Below are 21,740 nucleotides of genomic sequence, written 5' to 3' on the forward strand. Positions count from 1 at the left end.
GGGAAAAACCTGTCCCCACAACTCAGTTACCGCTGACCGGGTCCCTGCCACAACATATAGGGATTATGGAGGCTATAATTCAAGATGAGATTTGGGTGGGGACATAGCAAAACCTTATTATTCCACCTCATATCTTTACATTTCCAAACCAATCATGCCTTCTCAACAGTCCCCCAAAGTCTTATTTCAACATTAACTCAAACGCCCATAGTCTAAAGTTTCATCTGAGAAAAGGCAAGTCCCTTCTCTCCATAAGCCTGTAAAATCAAAAGCAAGTTAGTTACTTCCTAAATACAACGGGGTACAGGCATTGAGTACATACACTCATTCCAAATGGGAGAAACTGGCCAAAGCAAAAGGGCTACAGGTCTTAGGCAAGGCCAAAATCCAGTGGGGCAGTCAAATCTTAAAGCTCCCAAATGATCTCCTTTGACTCCATGTTTTGCATCCAGGTCACACCGATGCAAGAGGTAGGTTCCCATGGTCTTGGGCAGCTCCACCCCTGTGACTTTGCAGGGTAAAGCCCCTCTCCTGGCTTTCACAGGCTGGCTTTGACTGTTTGAGGCTTTTTCAGGTGCACAGTGCAAGCTGTCAGTGAATCTACCATTCTGGGGTCTGGAGGGTGGTGGCCCTCTTCATAGCTGCACTAGGCAGTGGCCCAGTGGGAATTCTGTGTGGGGGCTCCCATCCTGCATTTCCCTTCTGCACTGCTCTAGCAGAGGTTCTCTATGAGTACACCTCTGCCAGGACATCCAGGCATTTCCATATATCTTCTGAAATCAAGAAGGAGTTTCCCAAACCTCGATTCTTGACTTACGTGCACCCACAGGCCCAATACCAAATGTAAGCCACAAAGATCTGAGGCTTGCACTCTGAAGCAATGGCCTGAGCTGTATGTTGGTCTCTTTTAGCCACAGCTGGGATGCAGAGCACCAAGTGTTGAGACGGCACAAAGCAACAAGGCCCTGGGCCCAGCCCATGAAACCACTTTTCCTCCTATGTCTCCTGGCTTGTTATGGGAAGGGCTACTGTGAAGACTTCTGATATGCCCTGGAGACGTTTTCCCTATTGTCTTGGCAATTAACATTTGGCTCCTCATTACTTATGCAATTCTCTGCAGCTGACTTGAATGTCTCCTGAGAAAATGGCTTTTTCTTTTCTATCACATCATCAGATTGCAAATTTTCTGAGCTTTTATGCTCTGCATTCCTTTTAAACATAAGTTCCAATTCCTAATTGTATCTTTGTGAATGAATACAACTGAATGCTTTTAAGAGCACCCAGCTCACTTCTTGAATGCTTTGCTGCTTAGAAATTTCTTCCACCAGATACCCTAAATCATGTCTCTAGAGTTCAAAGTTCCACTGATCTCTAGGGCAGGAGCAAAGTCTCTTTGCTAACGCATAGCAGGAATTACCTTTGCTCCAGTTCCCAGGAAATTGCTCATCTCCATCTGAGACCACCTCAGCCTGGACTTTTTGGTTCAAAACCATTCAACAAGTCTTTAGGCAGCTCCAAACTTTCTCACATCTTCCTGTCTTCTTCCGAGCCCTCCAAACTGTTCCAACCTCTACCTGTTACCCAGTCCAAAAGTTGTTACCACATTTTCAAGTATCCTTATAGCATCATCCACTCTACCTGTACCAATTTACTGTATTAGTCTGTTCTCATACTGCTAATAAAGACATACACAAGACTGGGTAATTTATAAAGAAAAAGAGGCTTAATGGACTCACAGTTCCATATGGCTGGGGAAGGCCTCATCATCATACCAGAAGGTGAAAGAGGAGCCAAGACACATCTTACATGGCAGCAGGCAAGAAAGCATGTGCAGGGGAACTGCTTTTTTATAAAACCATAAGTTCTCACGAGACTTATTCACTATCACAAGAACAGCACAGGAAAAATCTGCCCCCATTATTCAGTTATCCCCCACTGGGACCCTCCCATGACACATGGGGGTTATGGGAGCTACAATTCAAGATGAGATTTGGGTGGGGATACAGTCAAACCATAGCAGGCATATGTGGTTTATACACACCTGATATCTTGTATCTCAGATGAGATATAAGATATCTAAGATGATATAAGACAGATATAATATATCTTATATCTAATATGGGATTTATTATAAGAAATTAGTTTGCATGATTATGGAGGATTAGAAGTCCTGCAAAGTATCATCTGTAAGCTGGATATTCAGAAAAGTCATGGTGTAAATTCTATTCTCAATCTGAAGTCCTGAGAATTAGAAGTGCCAATGATATAAGTCCTACGTTGAGGGCAGGAAAGGACTTATGTCCAACTGAAACAGGCAAAGAGAGAGTTCAATCTTTATCGGCAATTTATTCTACTCAGACCTTCAGCAGGTTTAATGTGGACTATCTGTATTGAGGAGGTCAATGTGCTTTACTGAGCCCATCAACTCAAATGTGAATTTCTTCTGGGAAGTCCCTCACAGACACATTCAGAAGCAATGGTTCATCAGATATCTTGGCATTCCATGACCCAGGCAAACTAACAGGTTAATCAAGGATGCAAGGTGTTAATCAAGTGTGTGTGTTTCTCTGTGTTTTTGTGAGCCCTTATGCAAGAGATTGAGGACCATTCAGAAAACTCAGACAACGAAGAAATGATGGCTATTAGTGCTAGTAAACAACTGGAAAATTTAAACATTTCCAAGATGCATTAATTAGCAAAATAATTATGATGATGACGTTTATATTATACTTTGTACTTTCAAAGTACTCTTCTTCAATTAGTAATTGATCTCTTAGCCCAATATTATGAAATGGCTCAATAAGCTATTATTCTTCTTTCATAACACATAAGAAGACTGAGTACAAAAAAAGTAAGTAAGAAGTTGTGTGGAAACCCCTGCAGAGTTGAGAGTGGAGCCAGAACTTGTCTTGCCCCAAACAAATACTTTCTGTACCACTCACTGCACTTTTTCTCCTTTTGCTTTTTTCCACATTTGTTCCTGATTTTCTCTTTCTTCCCGTATCTTTTAAATAAAATAATTTATAATGCCTCATTTAGAGTTTGAGAATAAATCTTGGTAAGATGTACTTGCAGTGGTCAAAATGATTTAAAATGAATTACCTTAAAAACAAATTTCTGGCCCATGAACATGTGACAATTTTCAGATCAGAACTAATATTGAAGTGACTGCATAGAAATGGAGATTTGCAAGAGTGCTAGTGATAGCATCTTCATTACGGATGTGCTGGAGGGGACTGCAAACCTCTTTCACAACCTGCCTCTAAGATGTTCTCATGGCTGCAGAACCATTAATTTAGGTGCTATGTAATAATTGAAGTATTTTATATTGGTGCTGTTCAACCATATGCAAGCACATCTTTGAAGAAGTTTCTTTATGGCTTCCTTCTGTTTATTTTTGACAAGCCTTTTGTTGTGCCAAGGAAAATGAGTCATCACACTGCCCATTTGACCCAAGCTGAATACCTTGGAATGATATACCTTGAAGATCATCAGTATGCCCAGAAAATCAGGACCCATTGCTGGTTTCTCACATTAGCCAGTTGGGATGGAAACTATAGGCATGATATGACACTATTCATAAAAGAACACATGCATTTGAGGGCAGGAAAGTGTATATCAGATAAAAGAAACAGAAAAGTCCATTCTTAGAGTGAGGTTTTATGTATATCTGGCTAGGAGTCTGGCAGCACTTACTGTTGACCGTAGCAGCTCTGTCAGAGGCTAACATTACCTTTAGTGTTCTGTTATCATCTCCCCTGCTGTCTTTGGGCATCCTTTGAGACCCATTTTTAAATAGGGTTCTAAGCTTAAAGTTCTTTTAGCTGTCATCCCTTGTTGTTATACAGGAGCCCTGCTAATGTGGCAGTAAGATGCAGGGTTGTGGAGCATTCTCTAGTCTTGTAATTAGCTCTGAATCTTTTGGTAAGCCTGTGTCCAAGGGCTGGGATTTCTGCAAGTGCTTCTTAGATTCCCATCTCCTCCTCTTTACAGGAGACAAAAAGGCTAAAGAGAGCTGGAGTTGAGTATTTCTCTTCCCTCAGGCAAATTAGGCCTATGTTGGGCTCTGATAGAATAGCTTCCCTTGAAGGCAGGCCTTCGTTAAAAAGAAAGGAGCTCTCTGGGTATATTTCAAAATTGCTTTTCCCTTCTTGCTGCTGGAAGCAGGAAAAGATTTTTTTCTGATTTTCACTCTGATAACCTGGTAGGGCTGCTGGGGGTAAAACACACTATAGTTGGGCAGGGGGATCCACTAAGGTTGTTCCCCAGGAGTTTTAATCTCTCTGACATGCTCATCTTTAGCAGGTGGTCACCTAATCTTTATGTCCTCAGCATGCTCTAGGGAAGCTGTGATTCCATTTTACCTGTGTGTCTTTCCAGATTCCGGAGCGGTGGTTTGCTCTATCATCTTACTTCTCTAATGGATATAGGAAGGGTTATTGACTTTACATTTGTTCAGCCTATTTTCTTGTTTTGGGGATGAGAGTGATGACTTCTAAGCTCTTCGCATTCAGACCAGAAAATAGAATGGGCAGTTTCCTGTTAATATTTTACCTTTGTCTATGGTGTTCTTCAGTGTCAGTGAGATATGTGTAGGTGTGCAATTGATTTTACTTATTCTGCCTGGGATAATTTTAGTATTAATATCTTTCTTAAATTTGGAAATATCACTACATCTTAACTTCTTAAATATTTTATTTTGTTCTCCTTATTCACCCTTCTAGAACCCTAATTGAGTTAGCCTTGCTGATTCCATCTTTTATGTTAGCCCTTTTTCTCATGATTTCCATCTCTTTATCTATTGCAACAATTTCCTTGAATCAATTAGTCAATTCTTAAATTCTTTCTTCAGCTGAGTATAATCAACTGTATCTCATTTAAAGTGACTTGAATATAATTGTTAGCTTTTCGTAATTTTTCTGGGTGGTTCATTTTCAATTAAACTTTCTTTCTCATATCATCTAATATTTTCCTAAGAGATGCTACTATTGTTTTTTTTACTAATTTAATCATTTTAATCAATAATTTTGTGGGCTTCTGATAATTTCATGATTTGTCATTCTTGGTGCATTAATTACATTGTTTATTTTGCCAACTCATCTTCCAAATAGAATTATATTTATATTTATAATTTTATTTCTATTGTAAGCTTATCTTCACTGAAGTTTGATTGTTCTTTGCATCTTGCAAGGCCTGAAGTATAAACAGTTTATTATAAAGCAGTTTGAAGTTTATTCCTACTGAAGCCTCCAGAAGTTTTAATGACCCAGGATCAGATTTAATTTAATTTTGAGGCTTGGGAATCATGCATAATAAATTCATTTTAAATTTGAGTTACAAATCTTAATAAAGAAATGCTTGAGCTTTCAGTTTTTGATTAGTAACATTTTATTTTGCTACACTAAGCTCTAGAAAAATGTCAGTATGTCTCATTATTTCCATAGCACTGAGTTGAAAATTTTCTATCCTATTTTTTGAGAACTGAATAGACTTTTGAAGCTCCGGGTTCTAAGAAGATACCTGAGGCGTAGCTTCCCCATGTTAGGAAATGTCCTATAGAGTCTCTTGACCTGGCATTTGGACTTTTCTCTTTCTCTGGCATCAGTATGCAGTCTGAGAACATGGTGGGCCTGGGCAAGAACATGTGGCACTTACTTCTTTAGACATTAGTTTCCTGCCTATCTTTCAAGCTCAGCAATGTAGTATTTTTAATTATAATTTATGTAGCATTTCAGTGTGGTGGAGTTGGAACGACAGCTGTGTGCACTCAGTCTGTCACATGGCCCAAAGACGTGACTCAATCTTATACACTATGTTAATGATGCTGTATCTCCAAAAAGCCATTCTTTTAATTCTGTGAGGTTGTTGTTCTCAGCAAAGAGTCATGGTGAAGTAGAAAGAGCAAAGTCTCTGAAATAAAGCACTTCTGGCTTCAATACTCACTTATGAATTTGTGACCTCAGGGAAACTGTTTAAACCTTCTGAATTTGACTTAAAATGGCAATGTGGGGCCAGGCACGGTGGCTCACGCCTGTAATCCCAGCACTTCGGGAGGCTAAGGTGGGCAGATCACAAGGTCGGGAGATTGAGACTATCCTGGCTAACACGGTGAAACCCCATCTCTACTAAAAAGGTAAAAACACAACAAATTAGCTGAGTGAGGTGGCGGGCGCCTGTAGTCCCAGCTACTCGGGAGGCTGAGGCAGGAGAATGGCGTGAACCCAGGAGGTGGAGCTTGCAGTGAGTCGAGATCACTCCACTGCACTCCATCCTGGGTGACAGAGCGAGATTCCATCTCAAAAAAAAAAAACAAAAACAAAAAAACAAAAAACAAAACTGGCAATGTGGACTACTACTTTTATTTTATTGTGTCTGTAATCAATTAAAGGAAACAAGAAAAGGGAAATGTAGGATTCCTAGTATTGATTAAACAAACAGAAATGTCCATGAAACATATATATAGGACAAGTTACCTAATTTGTGGTACCCAGTCCTAAATGAAAATGTGAGACTTCTTATTAAAAATTATTAAGACTTTAAGGAAAGTGATGGCAAAGCATGAGACCAAGCAAGAGACCCTTCCAAGCTTAGGGCCCTGTATTCTTCCTGCACAAGGACAATGCCCATAAAACCACATGTAATAAAATATGTGAATAGCTTCTAAATTTAATATTAAACAGGGGAGAGAAAGACTCGGTGAGGGCAACCCACAGCAAAAGATCGCAGGTGAAGTTGACAGAACACAGGTTTCTAAAGTGAATGACACATTCTGAGTGGTAGAGGGGAATACTAGAAAATTCATGGGGAAATTCTTCCAGCGAGTATCTCGTCATGGTAAAAAGCACATGGACTTCAGACTTAGACGGCCTAGGTTTGCATCTCAGTGCCAAGACCAGCTCAGTCGGGGAGACCCTAACCCAGTGGCGCTAGAAGAATTAAAGACACACACACACAAATATAGAGGTGTGAAGTGGGAAATCAGGGGTCTCACAGCCTTCAGAGCTGAGATCTCTGAACAGAGATTTACCCACATGTTTATTAACAACAAGCCAGTCATTAGCATTGTTTCTATAGATATTAAATTAACTAAAAGTATCCCTTATGGGAAATGAAGGGATAGGCCAAAATAAAGGGATGGGTTTGGATAGTTAACTGCAGCAGGAGCATGTCCTTAAGGCACAGATTGCTCATGCTATTGTTTGTGGCTTAAGAATGCCTTTACCTGGTTTTCCACCCTGGTCGGGCCAGGTGTTCCTTGCCCTCATTCTGGTAAACCACAACCTTCCAGCGTGCGTGTTATGACTATCATGAACATGTCACGGTGCTGCAGAGATTTTGTTTATGGCCAATTTTGGACCCAGTTTATCACCAGATTTTGGGGGGCTTGTTCCCAACATCTCAGCACTACCCCTACCAGTTATATGAATGTGGTCACATTATATAACCACTTTGTTCTTTAGTTTGCCTTATTTGTAAAATAAAGAAAATCACATAACTTTTCTCATAATGATGCTAGGATGATTAGATGAAAGACCTTAGAAGAGTGAGTGGCATATGTAAGTAATATGAAAGAGTGAGCTATTTGTTTTTCTGGAGGAGATAATTGTAACACTATTTAATTTATTGGAAAATATAGAAAATGGATGAAATCTTCCAAGAAGCTTTGTGAAAATCTAAAAAGAAAAAAGTAAATACTGCCATAATTTTCACCAAAATACATTCCAAATAGAATGCCTATGTGTAAAAAAATAAGTCATAAGAAGTTATTGTTTTCAATAAACGTGGTGTTTAGAAGGCCTAAGTATCCCATAAAACTTATCAATGAAGATAACAAAATACACCATATAATGTTTTAAAGTTTTGTGCATGGTACAATCACCACAAAAACATCAAACAGATACACTTCAAACTGGCTAAGAATACTGGCAAAGGTTTGCAAAGAACAAAATTGTGTGTAATAAAAATAATATATTGTTAAGTAAATCATTACTTTTTAAAAGAATAATGTTAATATTCTTTCAGGATATGAGCCCCAGGCTAATTTTCTTTAATGTATTCTTTGTATTTTTGCATATTTCGTATTGGATGCAAAATAAAATTACAAACAGATACTATTTTTCTGTCACTTGGGCAAAAAAGTATTGAATAGTACAATATGTAGACAAGAATATAAAGAAACAGGAATTCATAAATATTGCTTTAAAAAGTATGTGTATATTAAGATAAATTTTGAAACATCTATAAAAATTTAAGACACTGCTTGATCCAATAATTCAGCTATATTTTCTACACACATATTTATACAGTTTTCAATCACTTATAAACAAATGTCCTTTCAGCATTTTCTGTTATAGCTAAAGATAAAAATTACTTACATTTCCATCAGTATAGGTCTGATTTAAAAAATTGTTGTTTCATATTATGGAATATTAAATAGCCATTAAAATAAATGTGGTATTTATTTTAGCTATTGTGGCAAGTAAATAAAATGCAAAAGATTAGTCTATCTCCATTATTATTTAATATTTGATTGAAAATATTAGACAATATAATTAAACCAGATAAAACAATTAGGCAATCAAATGTAGAAAGGAGAAATAAAATGATTTCCATTTGCAAATGATATCAATGGTGAAATAAATAATTCAATGGAAGATAAAATTAACCTATACAATTAATAGCATTCACATAAAGAATTGGTTAAAAGACAATAAAACATTAAGTCATATTTAAAATAGCTACACAAAAACATATAATACCCAAGGATAAATTAAATGAGAAGCTTAGGGGAAATCACAAAACTTTACTTATGGAAAGACACAAAGTGAGACTTGAACAAATGGAAAGATATTATTTTAGCCTCTGATATAATAAGTAAACATAAATACACCATTTTTCTCAAAATTTGATAAAAAGGACTTTTTAATGAGGTTTTTGTTTGTTTCTGGAGGCAAGTTGATTCTACTGCTCATTTGGAAGAAAAAAATATTTAAGCATAGCTTGAAAAACTCTGAAAATAGAATGGATCTGCCAACCAGTAAATAAATAAGCTTGTTACAGAATTTCTAAAATTACACTGGATAGTACTGGCACATGGTAAGAGAGAAAAAAAAAAATGACTGGTGAAACAAAATAGAAAATCTGGAATTAGAAAGCAAAATCTTCAAAGCACTGGAGTAAATAAGGACATTTAGTAAATAATAATATTTACTGAAAAGTTTGGATAACCTTCCGGAAAAAGGTAATATTGAATCCATACCTCATATCATACACCATAATAAAGCCTACATACATGAGATATAAGCCAGGCGCAGTGGCTCACACCTGTAAACCCACCACTTTGGGAGGCCAAGGCAGGCAGATCATCTGAGGTCATGAGTTCAAGATCAGCCTGGCCAACAAGGTGAAACCCCATCTCTACAAAAAAATACAAATATTAGCTGGATGAGGTAGCACGTGCCCATAGTCCCAACTACTCAGTCCTAACTACTCATATATATAAATAAAGGAAAAGCTGGAAATATTTGTAATGTGTGTATTATAGATAGGAGACTAATGTCTTAATGTGTAATGATTTTTTTTTTTTTTTTTTTTTTTTTTTTTTTGAGACGGAGTCTCGCTCTGCCGCCCAGGCTGGAGTGCAGTGGCCGGATCTCAGCTCACTGCAAGCTCCGCCTCCCGGGTTCACGCCATTCTCCTGCCTCAGCCTCCCGAGTAGTTGGGACTACAGGCGCCCGCCACCGCACCCGGCTAGTTTTTTGTATTTTTTAGTAGAGACGGGGTTTCACCGTGTTAGCCAGGATGGTCTCGATCTCCTGACCTCGTGATCCGCCCGTCTCGGCCTCCCAAAGTGTTGGGATTACAAGCTTGAGCCACCGCGCCCGGCCAATGTGTAATGATTTTTTAGCCATCCAGAGAAAAAGTCCAAATACCCAACAGAAAAAAAAAAATGGGTAAAGAGACAATTCCAAAAAAAAAAAAAGAACATAATGAATCTGAAACAAATGGAAGGTTTTTCAACTTTGTTCGTAACAAAACATGCACACTAAAACTACAGTGAGATACCCCTTTTCACCTATTAAAACCTTGGCCACACACTCCTGTGGCAAATCTGTGTAGAAACAAGCACTTTCCTGCATTTCTTGTGAGTGTGTAAGGTGGTGCAATATAGTTAGAGAAAACTGGCAAAATCTAACAACTACTGCACCTATGAAGGACACTGTGGCCCAACAGTACTGATTTCTGGGAATTTATCATAAATATACTCCCATACATATAGAAAATAGACAAAATATTGAAAACAACATACATAGCTATGGAGAAGAAATTGGTTGAATAAGGTATGGTGCATTCCTAAAATGAGTACTATGCAAATGTAAAAAAATAGATCTGTGTAGTAGAAATGCAATAAATTTCAGAGTATGTTAAGTAAAAAAATAAGACGTAAATAAAATATCCTACGTAGATTACAAACTTTTGTGTAATAAAGTTGGGAAAAATTGTATATATTTCCACAAAAGAAAGCACAAGAACGATAAACCAGAAATGAATGATTTGGTTATTTACAGTGAGGAATGGGATGAAAGAGGTAACAAGAATCTCTAAGAATACATTTTAGGTAATTATTACTGTTAAACCATGATCATGTTTTACATATTCAGAAGATAATATTAAATCAAGAAAGATTGCTTAAAACTGTAACACAAATATAAAATATAATTATAACTTATGGAATTATTAGAATTACCACTTGCAAAAAATAATCAAACCACATAATTTGAACATAATTCTGACTCTTTTCTAAATTAATATAGAGTTCCCACCTTAAGCTACACAAAGAAACCTTGAACTATATTTAGTTTCTTGTATATTGTGGTACTCCTGTAATAGTTTCAACAAATTATATACTTACTGATCATACAAGTAAACACATTGACATTGTTTGGAATAAGATTCTTATTATGAACGATGGGAAATTAAAAATACCTAATTTGGGAAGTAAAAGGTGAATCAAGAGATATCAGCTGAAGTAGGAAGTATAATTTATCATTTTTTAAAGTTATATTACATAAATTTGGTACATAGAACTTACTTTTTTATAATGTTAGCTTTTATTTTAGGGTAAGGGATGTATGTGCAGGTTTGTTACATGGTATATTGTACCACTGAGGCTTGGAGTAGGAATGATCTCATCACCCAGATAGTGAACAGAGTACCCAATATGTAGTTTGTCAGCCTTTATCGTCCTCCCTCTCTGTCCCCTTTAAGAGTCCCCAGAGTCCACTGTTTTCCTCATTATGTACATGCACCCAATGCTTAGCTGTCATTTATAAGTGAGAAGATGTAGTATTTGGTTTTCTGTTCTTGCATTAAGTTGTTTAAGATAATGGCCTCCAGCTCCATCTATGTTGCTTCAGAGGACATGATTTTATTCTTTTTGATGGCTGTGTAGTATGCCATGGTGTGTGTGTGTGTGTGTGTGTGTGTGTGTGTGTGTATATGAATTATATATAATTTATATATAATACATAATATATAATACTTATATATAATACTTATACTTACCTAGAATATATATATTTATATATAATATATTATATATTATAATATATGCCATATATATAACATTTACTTTATCCAATCCACCACTGATGGACACCTAAGTTGATTCCATGTCTTTGCTATTGTGAATAGTGCTGTGATGAACATACAAGTTCATGTGTCTTTTTTTTTTTGTTTGTTTGTTTTTTGAGACGGAGTCTCGCTCTGTGGCCCGGGCTGGAGTGCAGTGGCTGGATCTCAGCTCATTGCAAGCTCCGCCTCCCGGGTTCACGCCATTCTCCTGCCTCAGCCTCCCGAGTAGCTGGGACTACAGGCGCCCGCCACCTCGCCCGGCTAGTTTTTTTTTTTGTTTTTTGTTTTTTTTTTTTGGATTTTTTAGTAGAGACGGGGTTTTACCGTGTTAGCCAGGATGGTCTCGATCTCCTGACCTCGTGATCCGCCCGTCTCGGCCTCCCAAAGTGCTGGGATTACAGGCTTCAGCCACCGCGCCCGGCCGTTCATGTGTCTTTTTGATAAAGCAATTTATTTTCCTTTAGGTATATACCCAGGAATGAGATTGCTGAGTCAGATGATAATTCTGTTGTAAGGTAGTTTAGAAATCTCCAAAATAAATAATCAACAGAGTAAACAAACAATATGCAGAATGGGAGAATATATGTGCCTTTCCACAGTGGCTGACCTAATCTACATTCCCACCAACAGTATATAAGCATTCCCTCTTCGCTGCAGCTTCACCAGCATCTGTTGCTTTGTTGACTTTTTTATAATAGCCATTCTGACTGGCGTGACAGGGTATCTCATTACGGTTTTGATTTGCATGTCTTTGATGATTAGCAATGATGAACGTTTTTTTCAGATCTTTGTTGACTGCTTGTAAATCTTTGGAAAAGTGTCTGTGCTTTCCCTATCTTTTTAATGGGGCTATTCGTTTTTTCGTCCTACAATTGTTTAAGTTCTTTGTAGATCATAAATATTAGACCCTTGTCAGACACATGGCTTGTAAATATATCCTCTCATTCTGTATATTGTTTGTTAACTCTATTGATTATTTATTTTGCTGTGCAGTAGTACTTAGTTTAATTAGGTCCCACTTGCCGATTTTTCTTCCTGTTGCAATTGCTTTTGAGGACTTAGTCACAAATTCTTTGAGAAGGATGATATCCAGAGTGTTATTTCCCAGGTTTTCTTCTAGTAATTTTATAGTTTTAGGTCTCGCATTTAAATCTTTAATGCACCTTGCGTTTATTTTTTATATATGGTAAAATGTGGGGTTCTGGTTTCATTCTTCTCTATATGACTAGCCAGTTGTCTCAGCTCCGTTTACTTGTTGCTTTCCCCATTGCTGATTTTTGTTGACTTTTTTGAAGGACAGAGGTTGTAAGCGTCAAGCTTTATTTCTGTGTTCTCTTTTCTCTTCCATTGGTCCATGTGTCTGTTTTTAAATTTAGCTTTCATATTTTATTATTTTATTTTACCAGTATCATGCTGTTTTGGTTACTGTAACTTTATAGTTTGCTCTGAAACTGGGCTCTTTCTAGTTCTCAAGTTCTATATTCTTTTTTGTTGTTGTTGTTTTTGAGACGGAGTCTCGCCCTGTCGCCCAGGCTGGAGTGCGGTGGCGTGATCTCGGCTCACTGCAAGCTCCGCCTCCCGGGTTCCCGCCATTCTCCTGCCTCAGACTCCCCAGTAGCTGGGACTACAGGCGCCGCCACCACACCTGGCTAATTTTCTGTATTTTTAGTAGAGACGGGGTTTCACCGTGTTAGCCAGGATGGTCTCCATCTCCTGACCGCGTGAACCGCCCACCTCAGCCTCCCCAAGTGCTGGGATTACAGGCGTGAGCCACCGCGCCTGGCCTGTATATTCTTTCTAGAATATAGAATGTAGAATATAGAATTTAGAACAGATTTTTTCTAATTCTGTGGAAAATGGGATTAGTAGTTTGATAGGAAAAACGTTAAATCTGTAGATTGCTTTAGGTAGTATGGTTATTTTAACGATGTTGATTCTTCCAATCCATGTTCATAGAATACTTTTCTATTTGTTCGCGTCATGTATAATTTATTTGAGCAGTGTTTTGTAGTTCTCCTTCTAGAGGTGATTTACCTTCTTGCTTATATGTAATCCTAGATATTTTATTTTTTGTGGCTATTCTAAATGGAATTGTATTCTTAATTTGGCTCTAAGTTTAAATGCTAATGTTGTGTAGAAATGCTATTGATTTTTGTATATTGATTTTGTATTCTGAAACCTTACTAAAGTGGTTTAAGAGTTCCAGGAGTCTTTTGGTGGAGTCTTTAGGTTTTTCTGTGAATAGAAGCACATCATCTGTGAAGGGAGATAATTTGACTTAATTTCCTATTTGGGTAACTTTTGTTTCTTTCTCTTGCCTGATTGCTCTGGCAAGGACTTACAGTACTATGCTGAATAGGAATGGTGTGAGTGGGCATCCTTGTCTTTTTCCAGTTCTCAAGGGGAATGCTAACAACTTTTGCCCATTCCGTATGTTGTTGGCTATGCATTTGTCATAGTTATCCCTTATTATTTTGACATATGTTCCTTTGATGCTTAGTGTGTTGAGGATTTTTAACATAAAGATATGTTGAATTTTATTTAACAACTTTTATGTATCTAATCATATTATCATGTGGTTTTCTGTAGTTCTATTTGTATGTTGAATCATATTTACTGATTCATGTATATTGAGGCAATCTGGCATTCCAGTAATAAAGCCTACTTAATCATGTTAGATGATGTTTTTGATATGCTTTTGGATTTAGCTTGATAGTCATTTGTTGAAGACTTTTGTCGTCTCTATCCTCATCAGAGATATTGGCCTGTAGTTTTAATTTTTTGTGTGTGTCTGCAGATTTTGGTATCAGAGTGTTGCTGACTTTGTAAAATCAGTTAGGGAGGAGTCGTCTCTCCTGCCCAATTTTTTAAATATTTTCAAGAGGATTAGTAGGATTAGTACCAACTTTTCTTTGTACATCTGGTAGAATTTGACTATGAATTCATCTGAGGTCTTTTTTGGTTGGTAGGTTTTCTTTCTACTACTGATTCAATTTTAGAGTTTGATATTGGTCTGTTAAGAGTTTCAAATACATCCTGATTCAGTCTTGGGAAGCGATGTGTTTCCAGGCATTTAACCATTTCCTGTAAATTTTCTAGTTTGCATGCCTAGAGTTGTTTATAACAGTCTATGAGGATTCTTTGTATTTACAGTTGCACATGTTACCTCTGTCAGTTGTAATGTTACCTTTATCATTTCTGATTATGCTTATTTGGATCTTCCCTCTTTTTCTTTGCTAATCTAGCTAGTGGTCTATTGCTCTTATTTATCCTTTTTAGGAAACCAACTTTTGATTTCATTGATCCTCTTTATAGGATTTTTGGGGTATCAATATATTCAATTCTGCCCTGATTTTGTTGTTTCTTTTCTTCTGCTAGCTTTGGGGTCAGTTTGTTTTTATTTTTCTAATTCTACTAGGTGTGGTGTTATATTGTTAATCTGAAATATTTCTACCTTCTTAACGTAGATGTTTAGCACTATGAACTTTCCACTTAACACTGCTTTTACTGCATCCCAGAATCTTTATTATGTTGTGTTTGTGTTATTAATTTGAAATTACTTTTTATATATTTTCCCTAATTTTGTTGTTTACTCAAAAGTCATTCAGTTCCTGGAAACCTACAATCTCCCAAGATTGCAATAGGAAGAAATTGAATCCCTGAACAGATGATTAATGAGTTATAAAATTTAGTCAGTAATGAAAAGTCTACCAACTAGAAAAAGCCCATGACCAGATGGATTCATAGCTGAATTCTATCAGATGTATATAAAAAAGCTGGTACCATTCCTATGGAAACTCTGAGGAGAAAGAACTTCTCCCTAACTCGTTCTATAATACTGGCATCATCATGATTTGAAAATCTGGCAGAAAAACAAAAACAACAACAACAACAACAACAGCAACAACAAAAAATTTATCCCAATATATTTGGTGAGCATAGATGCAAAACTTCTCAACAAAATACTTGCAAACCAAATTCAGGAACACATCAAAAGGCTAATCCCCCATAATGAGGTAGGCTTTATACCTCAGATGCAAGGTAGGTTCAATATATGCAAAACAATAAATGTTATTCAACACATAACAAGAACTAAAACCAAAAACCACATGATCATCTCAATAGGTACAGAAAAGGCTGTCAATGAAATTCAACGTCCTTTCATGTTAAAAATCTTCAACATACCAGGCATTGATAGAACTTACTTCAAAATAATAAGAGCCATCTATACAAAACCCGCAGTCAACCTCACACTGAATGGGCAGAATCTGGAAGCATTCCTCTTGAAAACCAGAACAAGATAAGGATGCCCTCTCTCACTGCTCCTATTCAACGTAGTACTGGAAGTCCTTGCCAGATAAATCAGGCAAGAGGAATAAATAAAAGACATCCAAATATAAAGAGAGGAAGTCAAGCTGTCTCTGTTTGCAGACAATATGATTCTAAACCCTACGGTCTCTGCCCAAAAGCCCTTTAATTTAATAAACAACTCCAACAAAGTTTAGGAGTTGTACAACAAAATCATTATACAAAAATCAGCAGCATTCATATACAGCAACAATATCCAACCTGAGAGCCAAATCAAAAATGTAATCCCATTTACAGTAACAAAAAAACTATTAAATACGTAGGAATACAGCTAACCAGGAAGGGGAAAGATCACTACGATGCGAATTACAAAACACTGCTCAAATAAATCAGAGATGATACCAACAAATAAAAAAAATTCCATGCTCATAGATAAGAAGAATCAATATTGTTAAAATTACCATACTGCCCAAAGCAATTTACACATTCAATACTACTCCTATCAAACTAACAATAACATTCTTCATCAAGTTAGAAAAAAAACTATCTTAAAACTTATACGGAACCAAAAAAGAGCTTGAATATCCAGGGAAATCTTAAGCAAAAGGAAAAAATCTTGGGACATCACGTTAGATGGCTTCAAACTATACTACAAAGCTCTAGTAACCAAAACAGCCTGGTACTGGTACAAAAACAGAAACACAGACCAGTTGAAAAGAACAGACAGACTCAAAATAGTGCCACACAGCTAAAACCATCTGAGATTTGACAAAGTTGACAAAAACAAATAATGGGGAAAGAACACTCAATTCAATAAATAATGCTGGGATAACAGGCTAGCGACATGCAGAAGTTTGAAAATGAACCTCTTCCTTACACCCTACACAAATATCAATTCAAGATAAATTAAAGACTTAAATGTAAAAGCCAAAACTACAAAAACATTGCAAAATATCCTAAGAAATACCATTCTGGACATACGTCCTGGCAAAGACTTCATGATGAAGATGCCAAAAGTAGCTGCAACAAAAACAAAAATTGACAAATGGGACCTAATTATACTAAAGAGTTTCTGCACAGCAAAAGAAACTGTCAACATAGTAAACAGACAACCTACAGAATGGGAGAGAGTATTTGCTAATCATTCATCCAATGAAGATCTAGTACCCAGAATCTATAAGAAACTTAAATAAATTGAACAGCAATAAACAAACAACCCTATTAAAAAATAGGCAAATGACATAGACAGACACTTTTAAAAAGAAGACATATACTTGGCTAATAAGCATATGAAAAAATATTCAACATCACTAATCATTAGACAAATACAAATCAAACCCACAATGAGGTATTATCTTATCTCTCAGAATGGCTATCACTAAAATGTTGAAAAAAAGTAACAGATCTTAGCAAGGTTGTAGAGAAAAGGGCAACTATACACTTCTAGTGAAAATGTAAACTGGTTTTGCCATTGTGGAAAGCAGTGTGGCAATTTCTAAAATATCTTAAAATGAAGGTATCATTCAACTCAGCAATCCCATTATTGTGTATATGTCCCAAGGTATAGAAATTTTTCTACCTTAAAAACACATGCACACATATGTTTATTGCAGCAACATTCACAATAGCAAAAGCATGGAATCAACCTAAATGCCTATCAATGATGGACTGGATAAAGAAAATGTGGTACATAAATATCATGGAATAGTGTGTAGCCATAAAAAAATGAGATCATGTTCTTTGCAGCAACATGGATCAAGTTGGAGGCTGGTAGCCTAAGCGAACTAACACAGGAGCAGAAAATCAAATACAGCATGTTCTAACTTATAACTGTATAACTTCCTTACATACTAACTTCTAAGTGGGAGCTAAACATTTAGAATGTCCTTCATTGTCTTTTTCCTTTTGATGTATAACATACTTATACACTAACTTATAAGTGGGAGCTAAACATTGGGAACACATGAACACAAGTAGAAAACAACAGAGATGGGTCTATTTGAGGGTGGAGAGTGGGAGGAGGGAGAGGATCAAAAAATTACCTATTGGTTATTATGTTTATTACCTGAGTGATAAAATAAACTGTATACCAAACCCCTATAGCATGCAATTTACCTATATATAAAAAAAACCCTGCACATATACCCCTGAACCTAAAATAAAAGTAAAACCAAAGTCATCCAAGAGCAATTTGTTTAATTTCCACGTATTTTTGTAGTTTTGAGAAATCAACACCACTAATTTTTTATTGAATTTATTAAGCCTTACTCTATGGCTAAGCAAGTGGTAAATCTTAGAGTATGTTCTATGTGCACATAAGAAGAATGTATGTTCTGTGGTTGATGAGTAGCGTACTCTGTAGAATTCTATTAGGCCCAGTTGGTCAGGTGTCAAAATTATGTCCAGAATTTATTTGTTGGTTTTCTGTCTCAATGATCTGTCTGACACTGTCAGTGGGGTGTTAAAGCCCCTCCCCCACAACTATTGTGTGGCTGTTTAGGTCTTTTTGCAGGTCTAGAAGTATTTATTTTCATGAATCTGGTGCTCCAATGTTGGATGCATAAATATTTAGAATAGATATAATATGTCTTCTTGTTTAATTGAACCCTTTATCATTATGCAGTGCCCTTCATTGTCTTTTTCCTTTTACTGTTGTTGGTTTAAAGTCTGTTTACTCTGATATAAAAACCACAACCTCTGCTCTTTTTTGGCTTTCCATTTGCATAAGAGAATTTTCTCCAATCCTTTACTTTGAGCTTATGGCCATCATTGTGTGTGAGATGGGTCCCTTCAACACACCAGACAGAAGGGTTTTCTTCTTCTTTTTTTTTTTTTTTTTAATCTAACTTGCCATTCTGTGCCTTTTAAGATACTCAAGGATAATATTGATATGTGATGTTTTACTCCTATTATTATGTTATAGCTGATGGCTTTGTAGTTTCTATTGTGTAGTTGCTTTACAGGGCCTGTGGACCATGTGCTAGTGGGTTAAGTGTGTTTTGTGGTAGCAGATATCGTCCTGTTATTTCCATGCTTAGAACTCCCTTGTGGATGTCCTTGTAAGGTTGGTTTAGTGGTAACACTTCCTTTAGTGAGTGCTTGTGTGGAAAAGATTTTATATCTCCTTCCTTTATGAAGCTCAGTTCGGTAGGATATGAAATTCTTAGTTGGAATTTCTTTTCTTTCAGAATGCTGAAAATAGGACCCCAAACTCCCTGGCTTATGAGACTTTTGCTGGGAAGTCCACTGTTAGCCTGAAGGGGCTCCCTTTGTATATTATCTGACCAATTTCTCTAGCTGCATTTAAGCCTTTTTCTTTCACATCGACCTTGGACATTCTGGTGACTAAATGCCTTGGTGGTGTATATTTTTGATAGTATCTCACAGGTGTTTTCCGGATTTCTTGTATTTGGATGTATACCTCTCTAGAAGATTAAAAAATATTTTTAAGATTATTCCCTTAAATATATTTCCAGGTTATTTGCCTTTTCTTCTTCTCTCTCAGAAATGCCAGTAATTAGTAAGTTTGCTTGCTTTACATAATCCTATATTTCTTGAAGATTTTATTTTTAAAAATTATTTTCCTTTTATTTTTTGTCAGACTGTTTTAATTCAAAAGACTAGTCTCCAAGCTCTGAAATTCTTTTTGCTGCTTGGTCTAGTTTATTGATAATGGTTTGATTGTATTTTGAAATTCCTTAAGTGAGATTTTCAATTACAGAAGCTCTGATTGATTTTTTAAAGATGTTTATCTCTTTCTTCATTTCCTGGATTGCTTTAAAGTTTCTTCGTGTTGAATTTCAGTCTTGTCTCAGATCTTGTCGAGCTGCCTTGCAAGCCATGCTTCACATTTTCATTAATCGTTTCTAATCATTTCTAAGTTTCCATTTTGGTTAAGACCATTGTTGGAGAGCTAGTGTGATCTTTTGATGGGGTCACAGCATTGTTTATTATTCATGGTGCCAGAATTTTTCTGCTGATTCCTTCTCATCTGTAGACACTGGCACTTCTAAGTTTTCTCATTATTTTCATGTGAATAGCATCTTTTTCTTTATTTCTCTATAATTTTTTTTTTCTTTTCATTTCCCTCCCTCCCTAAGGGGTGCGACTGTAGAGAATGCTGGGTAGGGCCTTTGGGATTTGCTTCTGCTCTTCTGTTGGCAGGTTTTATACTGAGCTGTGCAGTTTGACCTACAGGACAGTAGATGATGCTTGTGGGTTAGAAGTTGAATGTCCTTTTAAGTGCATAGTAGGTTGAGCTCCCTGCTCAGTCTGGAGGTGAGGCATGATAGGTGATATGGTTTGGCCATTCAAAATCTCATTTTGAATTGTAGCTCCTACAATTCCCATGTATCGCAGGAGGGACCCAAAGTGGGAGGTAATTGAATCATGAGGGCAGGTCTTTCCTGTGTTGTTCTCATGCTAGTGAATAAGTCTCACAAGATCTGATGGTTTTATAAAGAGGAGTTCCCCTGCACAAGTTCTCTCTCTTTGCCTGCCGCCGTGTGTGTAAGATGCGACTTTTCTCCTCCTTGCCTTCCACCATGATTGTGAGGCCTCCCCAGCCCATGTGGAACTGTGAATCAATTAAATCTCTTTCCTTTCTAAATTAGCCAGTCTCAGGTATGTCCTTATCAGCAGCATGAAAACAGACTAATACAATAGGCATGGCGAGATTAGGAAGGCCCATTTACAGGTCTCCTGATGGCAAGCACAAGCACCAACTCTAAGGGAAAATACACTGAGCAGCCACCAAGCACCTAGAGGTGTGCTTGTTTGTAGAGCTGGCGTACCTCCTTGGCCTCACATTTTCTTCACTGAGCTTGGGAGGAGCCTAAACTCTTAATGCAGGTGGGTAGCTACTCCAAGTGTCTGAATATCTGTTTCAGTATGGAGCAGAGAACACTATGCTGTACCACAATCTATGCCCAGGAAGTGTGGGGCCTCTCAGGCTGCTGATTCAGGCAAGTGGGCACTCCAGTGCAGGTTGGCATCATTCAGTCTGTTGAGAGTATGGATAGAACATAATATAGTACAACAAAAATGAAATATAGGCAACGATTTTCAATGGTTTTCAAAAGAAAGTGATTGCTTTAAATTGTACCTCATGTACCTTTGGAGAGACAAGAAGAAAATAAAAGAAGAATGAAAAATGCAGTTAATTAACATAGTTGTCACATTAAGATGAACTGATTTAAATCATACAATAGAAAAACAATTTTAAAGAAGTAAGAATGTATAGAGTATTATATTTATTAACCCAGTCTGAGGAATTTAACAAAAGATGGTCTTTCCAATAAAGAGATAGCCAAGGGAAACTTGAATATTATAAAAAGTTTTAATGTCTATAAAGTTAGATTTTTCTAAATGCCAAAATAAATGCTATTAAACAAAACAAACCAGCAATTAAAAAGGCAGAGAAAGGGCAAATTTTCTATTTAAGGCTGGGACATTTCATGTTTTCCTTATCTCAGATATCAGAACTCCAGGTTCGTAGGTCCTGGGATTCTGGGACTTACACCAGTGAGTCACACAGGTTCTCAAACCTTTGCCCTAGGACTGAATCAAAAAGTAAGACATTAAAGCATTAGACAGACATTTTTTGATAGTTATCAACAAAGCACTGTATGATATGCCATTGTGTGGATACACCACAGTTTATTTATCCATTCACCTACTAAAAGACATATTGGTGGCTTCCAAGTTTTGGCAATTGTCCATAGAGCTGCTATAAACATCTGTGTGCAGGTTTTCTTTGTGGACATAAGTTCTCAAAGCCTATGGGTAAATACCAACAC

The sequence above is a fragment of the Macaca mulatta genome, chromosome 12, assembly GCF_049350105.2.
Source record: "Macaca mulatta isolate MMU2019108-1 chromosome 12, T2T-MMU8v2.0, whole genome shotgun sequence".
Classification (NCBI taxonomy): Eukaryota; Metazoa; Chordata; class Mammalia; order Primates; family Cercopithecidae; genus Macaca; species Macaca mulatta.